We start from the raw sequence: 23,256 nt of genomic DNA on the forward strand, positions 1-23,256 counted from the left end.
TATGAGACAGGCGAAATACCCTCAGACTTCAAGAAGAATATAATAATTCCAATCCCAAAGAAAGCAGATGTTGATAGATGTCAAAATTACCGAACTATCAGTTTAATAAGCCACGGCTGCAAAATACTAACGCGAATTCTTTACAGACGAATGGAAAAACTGGTAGAAGCCGACCTCGGGGAAGATCAGTTTGGATACCGTAGAAATGTTGGAACAAATGACGCAATACTAACCCTACGACTTATCTTAGAACATAGATTAAGGAAAAGCAAACATACGTGTCTATCATTTGTAGAATTAGGGAAAGCTTTTGACAATGTTGACTGGAATACTCTCTTTCAAATTCTGAAGGTGGCAGGGGTAAAATACAGGGAGCGAAAGGCTATTTACAATTTGTACAGAAACCAGATGGCAGTTATAAGAGTCGAGGGGCATGAAAGGGAAACAGTGGTTGGAAAGGAAGTGAGACAGGGTTGTAGCCTATCCCCTATGTTATTTAATCTCTATATTGAGCGAGCAGTAAAGGAAGCAAAAGAAAAATTCAGAGTAGGAATTAAAATCCATGGAGAAGAAATAAAATCTTTGAGGTTCGCCGATGACATTGTAATTCTGTCAGAGTCTGCAAATGACCTGTAAGAGCAGCTGAACGGAATGGACAGTGTCTTGAAAGGAGGATATAAGATGAACATCAACAAAAGCAAAACGACGATAATGGAATGTAGTCGAATTAAGTCGGGTGATGCTGCGGGAATTAGATTAGGAAATGAGACACCTAAAGTAGTAAATGAGTTTTGCTATTTGGGGAGCAAAATAACTGGTGATGGTCGAAGTAGAGAGGATATAAAATGTAGACTGGCAATGGCAAGGAAAGCGTTTCTGAAGAAGAGAAATTTGTTAACTTCGAGTATAGATTTATGTGTCAGGAAGTCGTTTCTGAAAGTATTTGTATGGAGTGTAGCGATATATGGAAGCGAAACGTGGACGATAAATAGTTTAGACAAGAAGAGAATAGAAGCTTTCGAAATGTGGTGCTACAGAAGAATGCTGAAGATTAGATGGGTAGATCACATAGCTAATGAGGAGGTACTGAATAGAATTGAGGAATTTGTGGCACAACTTGACTAGAAGAAGGGATTGGTTGGTAGGACATGTTCTGAGGCATCAAGGGATCACCAATGTAGTATTGGAGGGCAGCGTGGATGGTAAAAATCGTAGAGGGAGACCAAGAGATGAATACACTAAACAGATTCAGAAGGATTTAGGTTGCAGTTGGTACTGGGAGATGAAGAGGCTTGCACAGAATAGAGTAGCATGGAGAGCTGCATCAAACCAGTGTCTGGACTGAAGACCACACACACACACACACACACACACACACACACACACACACAGACATACTGTCCTAACCTAAAAATCGTTACCATAATATTAAAAACCATAGAGAATTGACAGATCAGCAACATTAAAGATGATCCTAAGGATATGATTAGGATATCTCTAATTGAATGCCACAGCATAAAGATGTTACGACTGCAGAAAAATTGGCTTGAAAATAGTTCATGTACAATTCTGTAATCCTAATCTTTCGTGCACCGACTCTGTGGCATGACATTCATTTCTGTCACAAGCATTCTGCTTCGTGTTACGATTTCCTGCAATTTAAACTACTCTTTTTTAACGGAATACTTTCTGTATAGTCTTTCGAAGAAATGAAGTCATTACTTACAGCCAGAGTGCGTTGAGATCTCCAATCGTGAAGCTGCTTGAATACGTATGTCACTTCGCGAAGCCGCCATGCAAATCGCCGTACACTACAGCGACGTCATTCCAATATCCATCCGCTATCACTAGGCACTAAACAGTGAAGGTCTGCCTTGTAGTAATTGCCCGCGCTCAACAACAGTACCCCCAAACCGCCGCTTACGAATTAACACTGGTAGGCACCCGAGGCGAATGCAACAGACCAGAGCACTGCCTTTCTGCATGAAAATGAGAGGGCTTTGTAGAACACCCTGACCGTGCATGACCACCTCCACATGATCGGTTTGGCTTCTAGGTGTCCGTTACGAAAACAGTAGAGGAACTGTGGCTCAAGTTTAAAAGAAGAGTTGACTATGCACTGGACAGATATGCACGCAGTAGAGGAGTTCATAACAGTAGGCAACTTCCATGGCCACTGTCACTGTAAAGAAACATCTAAAGAAACAGAGTTTACTGCATAATAGGTGTAAAACAAAGCGTAGTGCTATAGATAGGGAGATTCCAAATGAAAGACATTCGGCTGTCAAGAAAGCAATGCGTGATGCCTTCAAATGATTACCGTAGCAGAATATTGTCAAATCATATTTCACAAAACCCGAAGAAATTCTGGTCGTAGGTAAAATTTGTTAGTGGCACCAAAGTTAGCGTCCGGTCCCTAGCGAATGAGACAGGAACTAACATTCAGGGTAGCAAAGTATAAGTTTATATGCTTAACTCTGTTTTCAAACCTTCCTTTGCAATGGAAAACCCAGGAGAATTGCCGCAATTTAATATTCGTACCACTGAAAAGATGAATGAAGTAAGTATTAGCGTCCGTGGTGTTGAGAAATAGCTGAAATCGTTAAAACTGAACAAAGCTCCAGGGCCAGATGGAATACGTATCAGATTCTATGCTGCGTTTGCGGCTGAGTTTGTCCTCTGTTTAATTATAATGCCAATGCTTACAACAAACCCCTGCGTATCACACACATGAGGATGAGATTCGAATAATTACTGCGTGCACAGAGGCTTTCGGACAACCATTCTTCCCGTGCTCCATAAACGAATGGAACGGGCAAAAGCCCTAACAAGTGATACAGAGAGACGTGCCCTGTGCCATGCACATCACGGTGCAGATTATACACGTATATACTGATGTAGAGTACAATCCCTCCAATACCGCATTGCATGAAGGCGATAATCAACGCTTGGAATGGGGCGTGGGTCAGTGGCGTAAGATCATCTTTCAGCAACGGAATGGGTGAGCCATGTTTTGAGCCGGTAACTTGTACATACGTACGATTCCTCTTTCGTCTTCGAAGACGATAATGCATGAGCACATCGCACCGGCTGTGCGAAGGAACTGATCTGATGGAATGGCCAGTGATATCTGCCGGCATTTACTTGCAAATAAAAATCAATTTAAAATAAAGTTCTTCCACATGCATACAACCACTTATACGTGGACTGCAGCCAAGGGCACTAAGTAATCCTTAATGCAAATTTTCCTACGTGATGTTATATATGTTTGATCCGTTGTGAATCTACAGAAACTCAGTTACACAACCCCAGCGTAATTAATTGTATCTGATATGAAAGTGTAACGTGAACTAGGTTTCCGTTTTGTGTATGTAATCATGCATACCAAGCACGATCTTCGTTTGTAACAGCAACACATCTCAATTCAGCCTATTGCCAAACAACTTGTGTATTACACTTTAATCTTCGTGTATTACACAAGTGCAATTTCTCAGCTAAGTTAATCACTTAACAACGTTTAGAAACAATTCGAAAAGTTGAATAATCTTACGCTTCACAAACAGGATAAATATATTTTCGTCTTTATTTAAATAGTAATGCAAAATATCTGGCTGCGAGTAATATTTTCTCCTTCTCTGTGATGCACCTAATAACGCGCATTTAGTTTTATTATTAACAATTATTAACATTAGAAATAATTAACACTGTTCAAGTTTACTTGGCTATTAACTATATCGGTATACACTCAGTGTGTGTTATTATATTCATATATAGACTTCTGCTGTTTGTTGTGAAAACAGCTCGACCAGAGATGTACAGTTTGTTTTCCTCTCCGTGACGGTACAATGGCGCCCGTTGAAGATGACTGACTGCTAATCTGTGACGATGCAGCTGTTTTTGCTGTCCTCCGGAGCTAACAATATGACTGTGATCAGTATCGTAAATGAACAAAATTAGTTGAAAATTTAATAACTCAAAATGCTGCTTCTTCGCACCGTCCGTCTGCTAAAACTCCTTTACATACTGTGCATGAAATATTTTAATGGATTCCGCTGGGTTAATTCTCAAATTCAAATCAGTGGTGCCATAGGGAATGCGATGGGGAGGAGGGGGGGGGGGGGCAGGGGCACAGACAGTGGAGGCAGCTGCCCGCAGTGAGAATTCAGTGCGAAAGTGAGAGGAATAGTAATCACAGGGCCTGAATTTTAAGACCTAAACTACCAGGAAAATAATCACAAAAATTACATGAAAATGTCGACAAAATTACGTCATAACGACGTCAAATGAAAGTAAAGTGAATTACAAATGAACTAGAACAAGGGTTTTCAAAATGTCGGTCGCGGCTCCCAGGGACGTCACGACCCTACAGAACGGGCGTCGCGGGTTTTATAATGATAATAATTGGTTTATTTACTTTCTGAGTACAGGAATCGCGTGTGCGCTAGTAGTGATATCTAGTCGGTCGGCAAGTAAGTGTTGTCACTACGGCAGCGTTTCAGATGTCAGTCGAATCGTACTATGTGACACAATTGTTTTTATTCCGTAACAATCAATCCGAATATCAGTTTTGTCGAATACTGATAGTTTCTGTGATTTATGTTTTTCTGCCAGTACCCACAGATTTTTAAATGTAAGTACAAAACGTGATATTTCAAATGTATCATGCAGATCTAAAACATGACTGGATGGAAATGAAGGAAGTATAACGACAGCTGCTGGATTTTGTTTTTTATGTGAAGGAAGACCACAATTTGCCAAATCTTTCTAACCTCTAGTTACTGAAAGCATACTTCTTAATAAAATAAAACTACGTTTGGAGTCGAAGCACGATAGTTTGATAAACAAACCACGAGAATATGTTTCCCAGAAGTTAAAAAAACGAAAGAACAAAAACAAAAACTTCCACTAAACAAGTTGCGAATCTTACAAAAGCTCTTCTTTCACATTAGCATAGCAAAGAGTAAGTTAACTCACACCACAGTGGAAGACTTTATTTGACTACGTGCTCTAAAAACAGTGTCTATTATGAAACTTGAGTCAGTCGTCGGTCAGCTGCCAAATGTGCCTTCGTCAGACAACATTATCAGTTGTCGAACACTCGATATGTCTGACTACGTTAATGATCAGTTGGTTATCACACATGACACTATAAATGACAACATATTTAATGAAGATCTTTCCTGCAGGAAAATAACTCTTAGAACAAAAGGAACAGGCCTGTTTGAAATACTACACGCTTTTCTGGAAGAAAACTACGAAAGCTCCGTAGGTTTGAGTACAGAAGAAGGTCGTAATATGGCTGATAGTTACGCTTGTTTGCAAATTCTGATCCGTAAAGAGGCTCCTCAAGGTGTACGGGCACACTGTTTATTGACTGAGCAGTATTGCTATCATAAAGCAAGAGCCCTCGTCCGTCATGGGGTTCTTGAACCAACGATCGAAGTGTGAGAGGGTCTTCGACTATCTTGCGTCTTCAGAGGAGCCAACGTCAACTGACTCTCGACAAAACTATTTTTTTGTATCACACTGCTCTTCGAGACGATTAGTATCCTTCCTCAAATACAGAATAACAATTTATTATTCCTTCGTAGACGTAGACGAATGCGGACAAGCAGGACTGAGCAATCTCATTCTCACACCAGAAAAAATAATTGAATTTCCCGTTGATATTCTTGTCAGCTTTACGCTCCGGTCTTCGGCATTCCTTAGGAGCTGCGCATGGCCTGTGGTCCCTTTGTTGCTGCTTGCGATGACGTCACGGGCAGCCCGATCGCTCTTGCGATGTCGTTATGAAGCTTAGTTTACATTATAAAATCCACTATAATCATACCAAAAACCAAATAAAATGTCGTATACGAAAGGGAATAACATGTCAGAAACAATTTATGTCATGTGAACGTTAATTTCTCATAACCTATTCCTGATAAAACTGGTGTAAGTCGATAATATTTAGCGACTCGAAACATAGTTTTAAGTGAGGAAGTGAGGAAAGGTTTAATTTATGTTCAATCATAATTAATAACAGTGTAGACATTCACATCTCTTTCATTATAATGTACAGCCTTGGCATACCTAAAACATGCATAACAGCCTCATAATTGAGGATAGACTCCTCGTCTTGGAGCTGCTGCTTGACTCACCCTATACATGCAGCTATATCAATACCTTTAGCGGTGTTGAAATCCTTATAGGGAACAAAAAACATTTTTGTTTTTGTTTTTCTTGATGTGTTCACTGCGCAACTTAAAGTTCAGTCTGTTCAGTCCTAACTTTCTCTACATTACCATTCATAGCCTTCCTCTTGCCGTCTTCTAGTGGGGCACATGAAACAACATACATCATTTTATTAATACCATAATAGTATTAACATATATCAGCCTTGCCTCTTCCTCACTGTTATAAACGATGGGTTACCATCATTATATCAACCCATCCGAGCACTAACTACATACTATTTATGAGGTATTTAATTTGTTTGAAACTGCCTATCAAGGTTGGAAAGGAATTTTGTGGGAAGGCCTTATGGGGCCAAACTGCTGAGGTCATCGGTCCCTAAGCTTACACACTACTTAATCTAACTTAAACTACCCTACGCTAAGGACGACACACATACCCATGCCTGAAAGGGGACTCGAACCTCCGACGAGGGGAGCCGCGCGGACCGAGACAAGACGACACCCTACAATTAAAAAAAAAATGGACTGTTACTTAATCACTCTTTAATTTCTTATGAATCGTCGTAAATCCTGAGTATAATACATGGCCTTTGCTTCACCTAGTGTTGGGTTGGGTAATATCACTGCCTTTGCATGTGCTTTCCTGGCTGCATGAATGGCCCTTCATATAGTCGGTAACAGTTATTCGTTATCTTTCCACACTTGTCAGTCCTCTTGTTACTTTTAACCAAGACTGCATTTCCTACTCTGTACGATACAGGGATGCCTTTTACCCATCTCTTTTTCCGTTTTTCAGCTTCCCTAGTCATCTCTTCTTTAATGTTCTTTGTTGACATCGAATGGAGGGCAGAGTTTTCTGTGGGCCACTAAAACCATTTCAAGAAGGGTTCCCCTTCTACCTGCTGACCTATTACCTCCACTGGTGATACTCTAGTGACCAAGTGTGGCAATTCATTCAACACTAATTCCAATTCACTTTCTAATTCTGTCCATTTCGAGTGCTTGACGGATTAGTTTGAGGATCGTAGCACGAAATCAAAATATGGTTTAATTTCTCCCATGCCAAAAACTCTTTGGAGTTCTTAACAGTTTCTTAGGTTTACTGACCTGGATAAAATAATGATCTCATAATTTATTTATTGCGCTATTGGTTGTAGTTTTTCTTAGAGGGTACAACTTTACTGTGACCAACATTTTAGAATGATCAACACGTATGCCATTCCTCCCCAGTCATTAGGCATTGGGCCAAATAAATCCAGTGCCACTAACTCCCAAATTTTTCCTGGAATAATGGGATACAGCAATACATGTTCTCCTGAGGTACTTATTTTTACCTTTTGGCCTATCTCAAAGGAGCAAAATATTTTCCTTACCTGTCATGTTTTTTAAGTAGTAGCACTTTTTCATATGCATGATACATTTCTTTGGTCCAAAGTGTGCATAACCTAAGTGTACATACCAAGTAAGAAATATTATGCTGTCTTTAGGGATGCATAGTAACCATTTACCTGTATTTTGGTTCTTATGAAACAAAATTATTTCTTGTATGTTCCAATTTTCATCCTGATTCGAGTTGTTTTCTTGTATTCTTTGAATATGTTTGTTTAAACTACTATCTTAACATTGCAGAGTTCTTATTGTATGACTGAGCATGTGAATATCTATTTTGTACTGGTTAATTTCCAAGAAATGTGTAGCAAATGTTCATCTGTTCTTTACATCCTGGTTTGATTGCAAGCCAGAAGGTAATCTTGATAAGGCACCTGGTATTAAGTTGTCTTTTCCTCTTATTTGCCAAATGGAAAATTTAAATTATAGCAAAAAGAGAGACCATCTAGTGAGTCTACTATGTAAAAGTCTGCTTTTTAGTAGAAAGATTATTACATTTATTCACTATGTATTATAGTTTCATTGCCCACCGATAACTATTAAAATTTCTGAAAGCCCACACTACAGATTATCTCCCTTTTTCTGTGAAGCATAATTCCTTTCATGGTTCATGAGAATTCTACAGGCGAAAGCTATTGGCCTATGCTGTACTGTCTGCTGCACAACATGTTCCTGCAATATGCAGCATTCCAAACCATGGTCAGACGCGTTTGTTGATAGGTGTAATGGTAATGTGAAGTCTGGGTGAAACAGTTTAGGTGACTTTGTTAAACTTTCCTTTATACTGTTAAACTCCTCTGTACAATGTTGATCTCAAATCCAAGATGTGGTTGCTTTTAATAATTTCAATAAGTGTGGTGCATTCAGTACTGCTTGTGGACGAAATTTTCTATAAAATCCTACAGTTCCTAAATATGGCTTAAGAAATCTTCTGTTTGAATGTTCTGGACAAAGTTTAATAGTATGAAATCTTCATGGGTCTGGTTTGGTTCCTGCTGTACTCACTAAATGTCCCAAAAATGTCACCTCATTCATACCAAATTCTAGACTGTTCTGTCTGGCGCCTCTGACTTAGGTGTAGTATCGACTATCCTTCTTGCGGCCCCATTGCCAATATCTATGAGGAATTGGTATCTGTGGGTTGCGTCCTTAGAAGGTCTACGCTTGCCGATATATATATATGGGGTTCGCTGGCCCGAGAGAGAGGCACAAAGTTTAGGGACTGGCGGTAGCGTCGCGACAAGAGGCGGTCATGAGATCCGAGCAGCCGAAGTCACGAGCTGCGCAAGGAGGGCCTGCGCAGAGCGAAGGTACCAGAGTACTTCACCGGGGTTCACGTCGACTACAAGCAGCAGGCCGACATCCCATCTGTTAGTTGGCAACAATCGTGTCGGATGACCACTCGTGGCCTGGCTGCCCTCTTCTACCTGGCTTTCATCGGCACCACTCAGTAACCGCTGCGACGCACCGTGGATCCATGGTACTGCTTTCTGATAAAGGAGAGTAACACTCTGCAATCCTCGTGGTGATTTGTTCAATGTTGCTGCCCTCCTTATTATTTTCTGGTTGGTACCCGATCTTCAGAGCTTTACTCGGTCGGCCCTTTGGCCGTAAATATAGGCAGTAGTATTGCAGTAAGACACTAGTTGTCATTTGAAAATTGGTCCCACTATTATATTGCCTTTCCTTTCTGGGTTGTGCCCGATCATCAGTGTTCTAATTAGTCAGCTCTTGGTCGTAAATACAGCTGGAAAAATTGTACTAAGGCACAGGTTGCCATTAAACAAAAAGGGACCTTGTGGTTATATTTAGCTGTTAACCGGATCAATTCTTTGATTGTAATTGCATTTCCCAGTCATTAGTTATAATCTGAACAACCTGTTGTACTAAGCTGTTCCTTTCTGTGTTTCAAAGACCACGTAATTATTCGTGTATTTTAGATGGTTCTTGTGGTTCTGTCGAGTGAGTTCTCTTGTAATAAGTGTTCACAAGTAGTGTTTTAAGATGTTCCTACAGAGCGGTCTTAGTATCTGACGATCACTTTAACTTTTAAAATATTAACTGGCAATAATCACCAGGACTTCAGTCGAAATAAAATTGTCAGAAGGGACGGGCTGGGATCCAGTTGCACCTTGGTTGCCCATTGAAATTAAAAGAGTGGCTGCTTTGAAGTAAGCCTTTTCATTGTCATATTGTTTCATAATCTGTTTAATCTTTAAGCACAGGTGCACATCTTAACCCTGAATCTTTTGACATACAGCTTTCAAATTAAAAGTTATGTCACTTGTTTTGAGTAATTGAATCACTCTTGTCATCAATGGTGCTTAGATAGTTTTCATGTGTTGTAGAAGGGCATTTAATAACACAGACTGTGTCCAGCACGGTAGTAAACACCACTGTTTAACCTGATAATGGGCGGCCTGCAAGTACGGCTGTCTTGTAATCATTGTCACATTGTTTGCTGTTTTGCAGTACAGCATTATAGATTTCTTTTGCAAAGATTTAAAGCTTATTCAACTTAAGGTTTAAGGTCAAAGGAATGTTACAAATTTGTTAATTTTGTTAAAGAAAATTTTGTGGTTAAATGCTTCGGCATTCCTTAAAGCACAGTTTATGTATTGTTAAATAAACAGGTTGTGTGAAGACAAAGTTATACTGGTGGGTCTTCCCTTCCACGATTTTCTTAACTCCAGTAAGTACTATCTATCACCTCTAACAACTGATCCTATCTTATGAGATCATCTAAGTACTTAATGTTATTAAGGTGTAACTTTTTCTGTGCCCCCTTGCTCTAGTATTTTTATTTGAAAGCAATTTTGAAATCTTGGTAACTTCTAAAGTTTTCCAATTGTAGCATTCCCCATTGTGCAGGGCCATTCACATGGCTTATATCTCTTACCTGATTATATTATGTCCACCTTTCTCATAACATACCTTTCAAAAATAAAACTAGGTGTATCCCCTCTGATGATGTAAATTTCGGAATCTTGTGATTTCCTCATTTACTTAATAAACTACTGAAATTATCACAACCGTTACCTATCATCTTAGTAGTGGAAGGCCATTTCTGGCGCATTTTTCTTTGTCACCCACCTTGTTAAACTATTGTACTGCGTTTTACATAACAATTATGCAAATTAACCTAGTTTTCTGCAATTAACCTGCTTTTCTGCCCCATGTAACCCACTCACACATACCCTCCCCTTAACTATTGTACCCCTAACACCATGTTGAAATAAAAAATTTATGAAAATTAAATACATCGATACTCTTTACATGTGTGGGGTAGTTTTCTTAATTTGCAGCATCCTATTTGTCAGTGAAATTGATGGAATATAGCTTAAACAAAAGATCGCTAGTAAAAAACACATCCCGCCACCAGACGCAACCGTCAGCTGCCGAGCCACACATGGGTGTCCATTCGGGCCCCACAACCATGAGCTGGCAGCACCCATTTCATATTTGACACTTGAGAAATTCCTGCCAAAGTACGTGTTCACGTAGGCACCATTGCTGGCACAATGATGCATAGCTGCACTAGGTGTCCAGCACCAAGAGATATTAGCAAAGCAGCTAAAAGGTTCTCAGTGTTATACCGACCTCACATGTCTATGTACCTACAGCCAAGTCCCCCCTCTACATGCGCAATAGAAGTCTGTAGCAATGCTTCCCAGAATAACGCGGGTTGCATTCCTCCTAGCAATCTTAACTAGACAGCCTGTTCGTCATTGAATTTACCTGTCAAACTGCTGCTGCTGCCAGCGAGGAGCACCGTCCACCACTGTTTTCTGCAGATGAGACTGACAGCGGCAAAACTATTTTGTACAGATCGCCACTTTGCACTGACAGCTAAACCCCACGAAAGTTGTCTACAAATCATCAAATACATACAAGACTCACAACAGTATTGGGAACTAGGAACATATTTACCAGTCAGCGTAGCTACAATTAAATACGACGATTGCTGCTGCAGTCTGACACCGATTGATGTGCAGGTAATGTCTCCTCTTTACGGCTGTGGTTCTGGAACGAATCTCTGTATCTATAGAGCACATAATTTTCCAAGTAAAAATCTCTCTCATACCCTCACAGTTATCGGTGCACTCATATTCTCTGATCATGCCACAACATAAGCCACAGTGACATTACACTGCAATATATACACATTTTACACAAACTGTCAGTTATCTTTCACATCTGTACAGCACCCAAAAAAATTGTGGTATGCCTACACTCACACCAGCTATATGTCTTGATTCTCCTCAGTCCTAGGAAACTGTCTGACAAAGTCTTCTTATCAGCGCTTCTGGAAGGTACTAGATCCTGCCAAGATTCTCTCAGACAAGTGTTATGAAGGATAGGCGTCCGGCACAATGTGATAATGAATACCGCACCTGCGGATGTAATGCTTGAAAAGACATCACTGACGTGGATTGGTGTGCTGTAATCAACATCATTATCGATAGAACAACAAGGTAAATGCGAGGGTACACTTAGGGATGCCGATGACAGGGCATATTGTTGCAGCCATATTGCCTGTCATGTTTGTACACTATAGCAGGTCAGTTGAACACTTGTTTTGCTGTATTGTGCAGCTCTTCACGAAATGAATTTGTCACCACTTACGTTCAGATATACTCAGTGCATTGAAATCCCAATTCACCATGTCCAATCTATCCTTACATTATGACAAGATATACGTATTTTTTTGTTTTTACATGAATAGTAGTTTGATAACTTCGAACAAACGTATGTTGGAACATAAGCCATGGTACCTTTACGCTCAAGCAGCAGCATAACATTTCTGACTATCAATTATAGGTGTATAAAAAATGATGATACATCCTCAGTTGCACCAGCTGGGTGTCGTTTTCGCACTGCAAGAAAGCCTCCCGCTATTACGTATTTGTCGATGATTAAAGGATGTAATTGCAATTTAAAGAAGCCCTAGAGTATTTCGGTTTATCGATTTCACTAGTTCCATGTAACATTTTGGTAATTTCGATACTTGTAAATCCAGCCAACACACAGGGGCGTCTTATACAGGGTGGTCCATTGATCGTGACCAGGCCAAATATCTCACGAAATAAGCGACAAACGAAAAAAACTACAAAGAACGAAACTCATCTAGCTTGAAGGGGGAAACCAGATGGCGCTATGGTTGGCCCCCTAGATGGCGCTGCCATAGGTCAAATTGATATCAACTGCGTTTTTTTTTTAAAGTAGGGACCACCATTTTTTATTACATATTCGTGTAGTACGTAAAGAAATATGAATGTTTTAGTTGGATCACTTTTTTCGCTTTGTGACAGATGGCGCTGTAATAGTCACAAACATATGGCTCACAATTTTAGACGAACAGTTAGTAACAGGTAGGTTTTTTAAATTAAAATAACGTAGGTATGTTTGAACATTTTATTTCGGTTGTTCCAATGTGATACGTGTGCCTTTGTGAACTTATCATTTCTGAGAACGCATGCTGTTACAGCGTGATTACCTGTAAATACCACATTAAGGCAACAAATGCTCAAAATGATGTCCGTAAACCTCAATGCATTTGGCAATACGTGTAACGACATTCCTCTCAACAGCGAGTAGTTCGCCTTCCAGAATGTTCGCACATGCATTGACAATGCATGTTGTCAGGCGTTGTCGGTGGATCACGATAGCAAATATCCTTCAACTTTCCGCACAGAAAGAAATCCGGGGACGTCAGATCTGGTGAACATGCGGGCCTTGGTATGGTGCTTCGACGACCAATCCACCTGTCATGAAATATGATGTTCAATACCGCTTCAATTGCACGCAAGCTATGTGCCAGACATCCATCATGTTGGAAGTATATCGCCATTCTGTCATGCAGTGAAACATCTTGTAGTAACATCGGTAGAACATTACGTAGGAAATCAGCACACACTGCACCATTTAGATTGCCATCGATAAAATAGGGGCTAATTAGCCTTCCTCCCATAATGCCGCACCATACATTAACCCGGCAAGGTCGCTGATGTTCCACTTGTCGCAGCCATCGTGGATTTTCTGTTGCCCAATAGTGCATATTATGCCAGTTTACGTTACCGCTGTTGGTGAATGACGCTTCGTCGCTAAATAGAACGCGTGCAAAAATTCTGTCATCGTCTCATAATTTCTCTTGTGCCCAGTGGCAGAACTGTACACGACGTTCAAAGTCGTCGCCATTCAATTCCTGGTGCATAGAAATATGGTACGAGTGCAATCGATGTTGATGTAGCATTCTCAACACCGACGTTTTTGAGATTCCCGATTCTCGCGCAATTTGTCTGCTACTGATGTGCGTATTAGCCACGACAGCAGCTAAAACACATGCTTGGGCATCATTAATTGTTGCACGTGGCTCGACATTTCCTGTTTCCTTAAATAACGTAACTATCCGACGAACGGTCCGGACACTTGGATGATGTCGTCCAGGATACCGAGCAGCATACAGAGCACACGCCCGTTGGGCATTTTGATCACAATAGCTATACATCAACACGATATCGACCTTTTCCGCAGTTGGTAATCGGTCCATTTTAACACGGGTAATGTATCACGAAGCAAATACCGTCCTCACTGGCGTGATGTTATGTTTTACCACGTACTTATACGTTTGTGACTATTACAGCGCCGTCTATTACAAAGCGAAAAAAGTGGGCCAACTAAAACATTCACATTTCTTTACGTACTGCACGAATATGTTATATAAATGAGGGCTACTATTTTAAAAAAACGCAGTTGATATCCGTTTGACCTATGACAGCGCCATTTAGCGGGCCAACCATTGCGCAATCTGGTTTCCCCCTTAAAGCTAGACGAGTTTCGTTCTTTGCAGTTTTTTCGTTTGATGCTTATTTCGTGAGATATTTGGCCCGGTCGCTATCAATGGACCACCCTGTATATTCAGACCGCCAAGTCGGAGTTTGTCTCAGTGCATTCCATGCACAGCTTCCACCACCCAGATCACAATTTTCTCCTGACTAAGAAATCATTGTGAGCCATTGAGTAACAAAAAATTTATCCCATCTGCGAAGACTTTTACGTGAAAACTCGAAAAAAAAAAAAATAGGGGAAGCTGATATTTCTACTCGCGAATACCGATGTCGGTGGTATAACAGATTCCAATTCCATCCTTATAATTTACAAAGTCAACTAAAGTGTTTCTCACGCCTAGAGAACTAATAAACGTGTCCTCCACCCGTCTTCCACTTTCTAGATGAACTCAGCACACACCGAAATCGACCTTCTCTCAACCAAATGCGGAGGGGAAATGTGAAGAAGCAGTCAATCGGACAATCTACAAGGGAGATAATAATGGTCCAGTGCAAACACATGCCCATATTGAATCTTCTCAAATTTCCACACGATCACTAAAGCTTTCCAACACATACTAAGTATTAGTCCGCTATTCGGCCGTCTAGAAGACGACATGGTTAAGTCAACTACATTCCTGCACGCCAGCAGGCCTCTTCATTCGGACAGCTCCTGCCGGAAAGCGTAGCACCAGAGATCTGGAAAGCTAGTGTACATTTCTTACGACCTCAATCAGCACACCATATACTGTCTGCGATCCTTCTCAATCAACCATCACCTACAACCCAGTCGGTATATCAAGACAGAATGAGTTACGAATACTGGAAAAATGTCTTGCGGCGTCATGAGGGAGTTGCAAATACCGGTTTCATACCGCATTCCCTAGCCGAATCACTTTCTAAATTCGGTAATTTTATTTTGAGGTTGCACGGTCGGCGACATGGAACCGCACTGTTGGTTTGATAATATACACTCTGCCGATCACCGTCTATATTCAGTGTCATAGTATTTGTCTAGAAAAACCACTTCATTCGGAGGTAATGCCATACCTCGGTTTATAATGCCAGTATAGCTTTTAACATCGATACTTGTATGCACCTGTAGAACCAAGACCGCTTGTGACAGTAATATACAGTAGTTGTTGCGATCGTGTTTTTTAACATCTGGAGGTTTGTAAGACCATTACACCTCTCTTTCTAAAACACAATGGTACCACTCGCAAGAAAAAAACTTGTGAGAGACATGTCCACCCATCCCTGATTTTCAATCAGTATTATTCCGTATCGCCAGCAATCAGTTATTAACAAAGTATTATACTTAGTGGCAGGAGATGCGTGATAGGTTCACCTTGAGCATCAGGCTTATAAAGGACGTGTTTGTGTTCCTACATGTGTAAAGGAAATGACTATATCCAGTCGGAAGGAAGGTATGGATTTGATGTGGAATACTGTGATAGCAAAGGGAAGAGTATGTCAAGTGATAAGAATGGCACAGATATTTCTATTTCCAGAGCCATAGCCATCTGCAGGGTGTATTTCCGATACTTCGCTCATTGTCGAATGTCGTGCACTGGACCATTATTCCCTCCCCATGTAGATTGTCCGATTGACTGCTTCTTTACATTTCCCCTCTGCATTTGGTTGAGAGAAGGTCGATTTCGGTATGTGTTGAGTTCATCTAGAAAGTGGAATACGGGTGGAGGACACGTTTACTACTTCTCTAGACGTGAGAAACACTTTAGTTGACTTTGTAAATTATAATGATGGATTTTGAATCTGTTAGATCACATACATCGGTATTCGTAAGTGGAAATATCAGTTTCCCATGTTTTTTTCGAGTTTTCACATAAAGGTCTTCGCAGACGGGGTAAATTTCTTGTTACTCAATGGCTCACAATTATTTCTTTGTCAGGGGAGAATTGTGTGTTCTGGGTGGTGGAAACTATGCATGGAATGCACTGACACAAACCCCGACTTGGCGGTCTCAATATATAGAAGACGGCTCTGCGTGTTGGCTGGATTTACAAGTATCGAAATTACCAAAAGGTTTCATGGAACTAGTGAAATCGATAAACCGAAATACTCTAGGGCTTCTTTAAATTGGCAATTACATCCTTTAATCATCGACAAATACGTAATAGCGGGAGGCTTTCTTGCAGTGCGAAAACGACACCCAGCTGGTGCAACTGAGGATGTATCATCATTTTTTTATGCACCTATAATTGATAGAAGTGTTATGCTGTTGCTTGAACGTAAAGGTACGGTGGCTTATTTTCTGACATATGTTTTATGGGAAGTAATCAAACTACTATTCATGTAAAAACAAAAAAAGAATTATGTATGTCTAGTCATAATGGAAGGATAGACAGGACATGGTGAATTGTGATTTCAATGCACTGAGGAGTATATCCGAACGTAAACGGTGATAGATTCATTTCACAAACAGCTGCACAATACAGCAATGCAAGTGTTCAATTGGATCTGCTGTAGTGTACAAACAGGATGGGCAATACAGCTGTAACAATATTTCCCCTCATCTGCACCCATAAGCGTACCCTCACATTTTCCTTGTAGTTCTATCGACAGTGATGTTGATTACAGCACACCAACCCACGTAGATGATGTCTTTCCAAGAATTATGTCCGCAGGTGCAGTATTCATTACCACATAATGCTGGATGCCTGTACTTCATAACACTTGTCTGAGAGAATCTTGACAGGACGCAGCACCTTCCAGAAGCGCTGAATAGAAGACTTTGTCAGACAGTTTCCTAGGACTGAGGAGAATCGAGACATATAGCTGGTGTGAGTGTAGGCATACCATAATTTTTTCGGCTGCTGTACAAATATAAAAGATAACTGACAGTTTGTGTAAAATGTGTATATATTGCAGTGTAATGTCACTGTGGCTTATGTTGTGGCATGACCAGAGAATATGAGTGTGTGTCCTATCATGAGGGATGTATAGATTCAGCGCATCCATAACTGTGAGGGTATGAGAGAGATTTTTATTTGGAAATTTATGTGCGCTATAGATACGGAGATTCGTTCCAGAACCACACCCGTAAAGAGGAGACATTACCTGCACACCAATCGCTGTCAGGCTGCAGCAGCAATCGTCGTATTTAATTGTAGCTACACTGGTAAATATGTTCCTGGTTCCCAATATTCTTTTGAGTTTTTTATGTATTTCATGATCTGTGGACAACTTTCGTGGGGTTTAACTGTCAGTGCAATGCGGCGATCTGTCCAAAATAGTTTTGCCGCTGAAAGTCTCGTCTGCAGAAAACAATGGCAGACAATGCTCCCATACTGGCAGCAGGAGCAGTTCCACATGAAAATTCAGTAATGAACAGGCTGACCCGTTAGGGATGTGTATTTTACTAGCGATGCTGCGAATTAAATAATCTACCTCATACATGTGAAGGATATCGATTTGATTAATTTGCATAAATTTTTAATATCAACGTAGTGTTAGCGGTACATTAGTTCAGGGCAGGGCGTGCATGAGCGGGTGACTTGGAGCTGAACAACAGGTTAATTGCAGAAAACTAGGTTAATTTGCATAATTTTTATTTAAAATGCAGTACAATAGTTTAAGGGTGTGGGTGACAAAGAAGAATGAGCCAGAAATGAAGTTCAGTAGCATGTGAAATTCGAATAGTGCACCACAAAATGGTGGGAGGACATACCTAATTACTTAACTTGGTATCAAAGGCGATAGAATAGTTTAAAGAAATAGAGGTGACATGGAAAACCGCTTAACAGAACAATAGGTTACATGCCGACACAGGGCCGGACTTAGGTTAAGATACTCAGAGTACAGTGCCAACCATTAGGTTATGCAACATGTTTGCCCCATGTAATTACTTCTTACAGGACATACTTGTTTCCAAACAGCAGAGAGTGATGAACAGCAGAAATCCAACCCCCATAAACCGAGTTTTTTTTATAAATAAACAATATACCCTTGAATTTCCTGTTATGAGATCTGTCCTCTCCACCAAAGAACGACCAGTTTCCATATATCCGATACGCTGAATTAAATCCCCTGAATTGTTTAAATAAACACTATTCCACACATTGTCTAAATTGTATAAACAATATTCCATACACAGCAATCGATTTCCAGACAAATTCTTTAACTAATTAAATAAACTGTATTCCATACATTGCCATAAATAATTAAATAATATTCTATACATTGTCTAAAGTGTTTAAACAATATTCCACACACTACAACCGAATTCTCTCCAAATGACCGATCAACTAAGTTTTTTCCCCACCAGTTTCCTGGGTGAGGAGGGGGTTACTAGAGGTGTAGGGGTTAATTAATTGATGACTTTAATTAAATAGTTAATCAAATTGATAAGACTGAGAGGGGGCTATTCGATAACTCAGATCTGAAAGTGTACCTGTAGCAGTGAGGGTGAAGGGGAGGACTGGGGGTTTTCTGGGTGGGGGTGGGGAGGGAAGGAGATGCTATACGTTAAGGACCTGTCAATCAAAAGGAAGGATCCTTTTAGCAGAACAATAATTGAAGGACCTGTCAATCAAAAGAGAACAATAGGTTTGCCCCTGAGTGCACACCTGCCCCTGATGTAGACAACCCACACTAACAAAATGCGCTGGAACTTAGTTTGTTCCACTACTGCTGTTACCAGATCTACAGCTTCTCTTGTTAGTTCTTCTCCCATATTATTGATCTCTGCTACATCTTTAGTAGTACATAAGTACTGATCATTATGATTAATTTCTGACAGCCTGCCACCTACGAATGTTGTTTTGTACGGCATGGATTTACACTCAAAAGGTTCCATAGGTTTACTGTTTGCTTTCTTGAGTCTGATTTCTCATTCAGCTTCTGGCTTTTGTAATCTTGGTACCAATTCATTCATGACAGATGATACTGGATCAATATTCTTGTTTGTACACTTCTGTAAGACGTCTTTAATGTACAATAAATCTCCCTCTGAAATTTGTATTCTTTGTATTAAACTGTCTTGGTCAGATTTTAATTTATGTGCATGCTCCAATTTATCCTCTACTTTGTTCTCTACGATAACTAGCCGTTCCTCCAGTTCAACGATGTGAGTGAATCCTAAATAAAATAGTTTTTCCAACCAGTCCATTCTGCCACGAAGTTGGGAAGGGAAATCATTTAGTTCTTATCCGTGTTATCTAATATTTTCTCGATTTTCATAACAATTTTTGTCTATTTCCGTAAATCAGTTATCCACTTAAGCAAACTGCTGATCGCATAAACCTCTCTCTATTAAAGCCATGTTATATTATTTGTCTGTATTTTTATGTCTGGAATCCAGAAATGTATATGTATATCGGTTGGGACTACGCTCGAGCCACTCTTGAGACCAAAATAGTGACTGAATTACGGTTATTACATCCGGTTTCGAACTTTCTATGTCGTATTTTACACAAACGTCTTTCCAGAAAAAAAATGCAGTAAAATTAGTGCATTTCGCACTAACTGAAAATTCACCTGCCGAATATAAGTCGCGTCAGACGCGTTTGCATCTCATTGATTTTGTCGGCTGCTGCTGCTGCCGTGGCGCATTGTCTACATCTACATCTACATCCATACTCTGCAAGCCACCTGACGGTGTGTGGTGGAGGGTACTTTGAGTACCTCTATCGGTTCTCCCTTCTATTCCACTGTCGTATTGTTCGCGGAAAGAAAGATTGTCGGTATGCCTCTGTGTGGGCTCTAATCTCTCTGATTTTATCCTCATGGTCTCTTCGCGAGATATACGTAGGAGGGACCAATATACTGCTTGACTCTTCGGTGAAGGTATGTTCTCGAAACTTTAACAAAAGCCCGTACCGAGCTACTGAGCGTCTCTCCTGCAGAGTCTTCCACTGGAGTTTATCTATCATCTCCGTAACGCTTTCGCGATTACTAAATGATCCTGTAACGAAGCGCGCTGCTCTCCGTTGGATCTTCTCTATCTCTTCTATCAACCCTATCTGGTATGGATCCCACACTGCTGAGCAGTATTCAAGCAGTGGGCGAACAAGCGTACTGTAACCTACTTCCTTTGTTTTCGAATTGCATTTCCTTAGGATTCTTCCAATGAATCTCAGTCTGGCATCTGCTTTACCGACGATCAACTTTATATGATCATTCCATTTTAAATCACTCCTAATGCGTACTCCCAGATAATTTATGGAATTAACTGCTTCCAGTTGCTGACCTGCTATATTGTAGCTAAATGATAAAGGATCTTTCTTTCTATGTATTCGCAGCACATTACACTTGTCTACATTGAGATTCAGTTGCCATTCCCTGCACCATGCGTCAATTCACTGCAGATCCTCTTGCATTTCAGTACAATTTTCCATTGCTACATGCTCTCGATATACCACAGCATCATCCGCAAAAAGCCTCAGTGAACTTCCGATGTTATCCACAAGGTCATTCATGTATATTGTGAATAGCAACGGTCTTACGACACTCCCCTGCGGCACACCTGAAATCACTCTTACTTCGGAAGACTTCTCTCCATTGAGAATGGCATGCTGCGTTCTGTTATCTAGGAACTCTTCAATGCAATCACACAATTGGTCTGATAGTCCATACGCTCTTACTTTGTTCATTAAACGACTGTGGGGAACTGTATCGAACGCCTTGCGGAAGTCAAGAAACACGCCATCTACCTGGGAACCGGTGTCTATGGCTCTCTGAGTCTCGTGGACGAAGAGCGCTAGCTGGGTTTCACACGATCGTCTTTTTCGAAACCCATGCTGATTCCTACAGAGTAGATTTCTAGTCTCCAGAAAAGTCATTATACTCGAACATAATACGTGTTCCAAAATTCTACGACTGATCGACGTTAGAGATATAGGTCTATAGTTCTGCACATCTGTTCGACGTCCCTTCTTGAAAACGGGAATGACCTGTGCCCTTTTCCAATCCTTTGCAACACTACGATCTTCTAGAGACTTACGGTACACCGCTGCAAGAAAGGGGGCAAGTTCTTTCGCGTACTCTGTGTAAAATAGTTCTGGTATCCCATCAGGTCCAGCGGCCTTTCCTCTTTTGAGCGATTTCAATTGTTTCTCTATCCCTCTGTCGTCTATTGCGATATCTACCATTTTGTCATCTGTGCGACAATCTAAAGAGGAAACTACAGTGCAGTCATCCTCTGTGAAACAGCTTTGGAAAAAGACATTTAGTATTTCGTCCTTCAGTCTGTCACCCTCTGTTTCAGTACCAAATTTGGTCACAGACTGTCTGGACATTTTGTTTTGATCCACCTATATTTCAACTCAGTGACTTCTTTCTGAAGTACTTTCCAAACGAAATTGATCAACACAACTGAATCAAAGCTCCTATAGGTACAGAACTTCTATTAACACTTTCACTGAAGAACAAGTGTGGTTTGTTGATATTCCTTCAGACTCCGCTTTGAAGTCGAGGGTGGTTTTCCCATCACTGCTTGAATTTTGGAGCTTAATGAAGCAAGAGTATCCCTAAATTCATCGCAGGTCTCTATAAGTTTAGATACGTTTTGAAACAGTCAACTTACGTGCGTGCGTAGGTTCTTCAGCATTGGCCATCATGTAGATCGGGGTGACTGTGGGGAAAGAGATGCGAGTCGCAATATCCAGTCTTGTGCTCAGTAACATTTCGAGAATATATTTCGATACAAGCAACGTATTATCCCCCCCCCCCCTTATTTTTCACAATAGTGACATATGATTGGGCGCCTCTGCCCTTTCTTCCTTCCCACATACATTAGTTGCTAGTCCTTGGACACATGGCTAGACCTTTAAAAGTAGGGCTAAATCAACAGAGCGTGGAAACGGATTGTTTGCACTACCATTTAAGATACACCCTGTGTGAACATCATTACTTGAATGTTAGAAAGTCTTTTCTGAATTTACTTCTCTGAAATTTCACCATTATGGAAGTGAAACATGAACGATAAACAGTTTAGAAAAGAAGAGAACAGAAGCACTTGAAATGTGGTGCTACAGAAGAATGCTGAAGATTAGACGGGTGGAATACGTAACTAACGGGGAGTTACTTAATAGAAATGTGGAGAGAAGAAATGTGTTGCGCAACTTGACTAAAAGAAGGGATTTGTTGATAGGATGCATACTGAGACGTCAACGAATCATCAATTTAGTATTGGAGGGATGAGGAGGGGAGGGGATAAAAATTGTAGAGAAAGACCAAGAGATGACTACAGCAATTGCACTCAGAAGGATATATGTTGCAGTAGTTAATCGGAGATGAAGAGACTTGCATAGGATAGAATAGCTTGGAGAACTGCATCAAATCAGTCTTTGAAGACCACAATAACATAATAATGTTCTCAAAATTTCTCATTCACATGCATGGGGCTCAGTTTTTGTCCCTACTGACATAAGAATCTGTAGGCGCCCCTAATTCAAACACGTACTGTTTCATAATCGCAACAATGGATTACCACGCAATAATTTATTTATATGATAAGGCTGCAGTGTACTGAAACTTTCGCTTTTATAATAAATCAGTGCTTGGGCCTCACAGTAAATGGCTTTAACGAAACGCTGCACCGTTCTAAGACTGTTTTCAGGAATGTAAAAGTTCATTTAACGGTTACTTCCTATTTGTATCGCCCGTTGTCGCTCTAGCTCTACGGCACTCTTTTCCTCTCAATCAAAAGAAATATCTAGTTCCTCTTCATATACAGTTCCTTCTTTTATTCCGTGTGCTCGGTTCCTTTTGGCAAAAGTCCGCAAAATTCTCGTTCTTCCAGCACCTTTATTTCTTCGTCTTAATAATCTTCTGCGTTGACTCTCACGTAAAATCATCTGTCTTTTCTATTTTTTATACTTTGTTCTTCAGTTATTCTCTCG

This window comes from Schistocerca serialis, chromosome 1 (assembly GCF_023864345.2).
Source record: "Schistocerca serialis cubense isolate TAMUIC-IGC-003099 chromosome 1, iqSchSeri2.2, whole genome shotgun sequence".
Classification (NCBI taxonomy): domain Eukaryota; kingdom Metazoa; phylum Arthropoda; class Insecta; order Orthoptera; family Acrididae; genus Schistocerca; species Schistocerca serialis.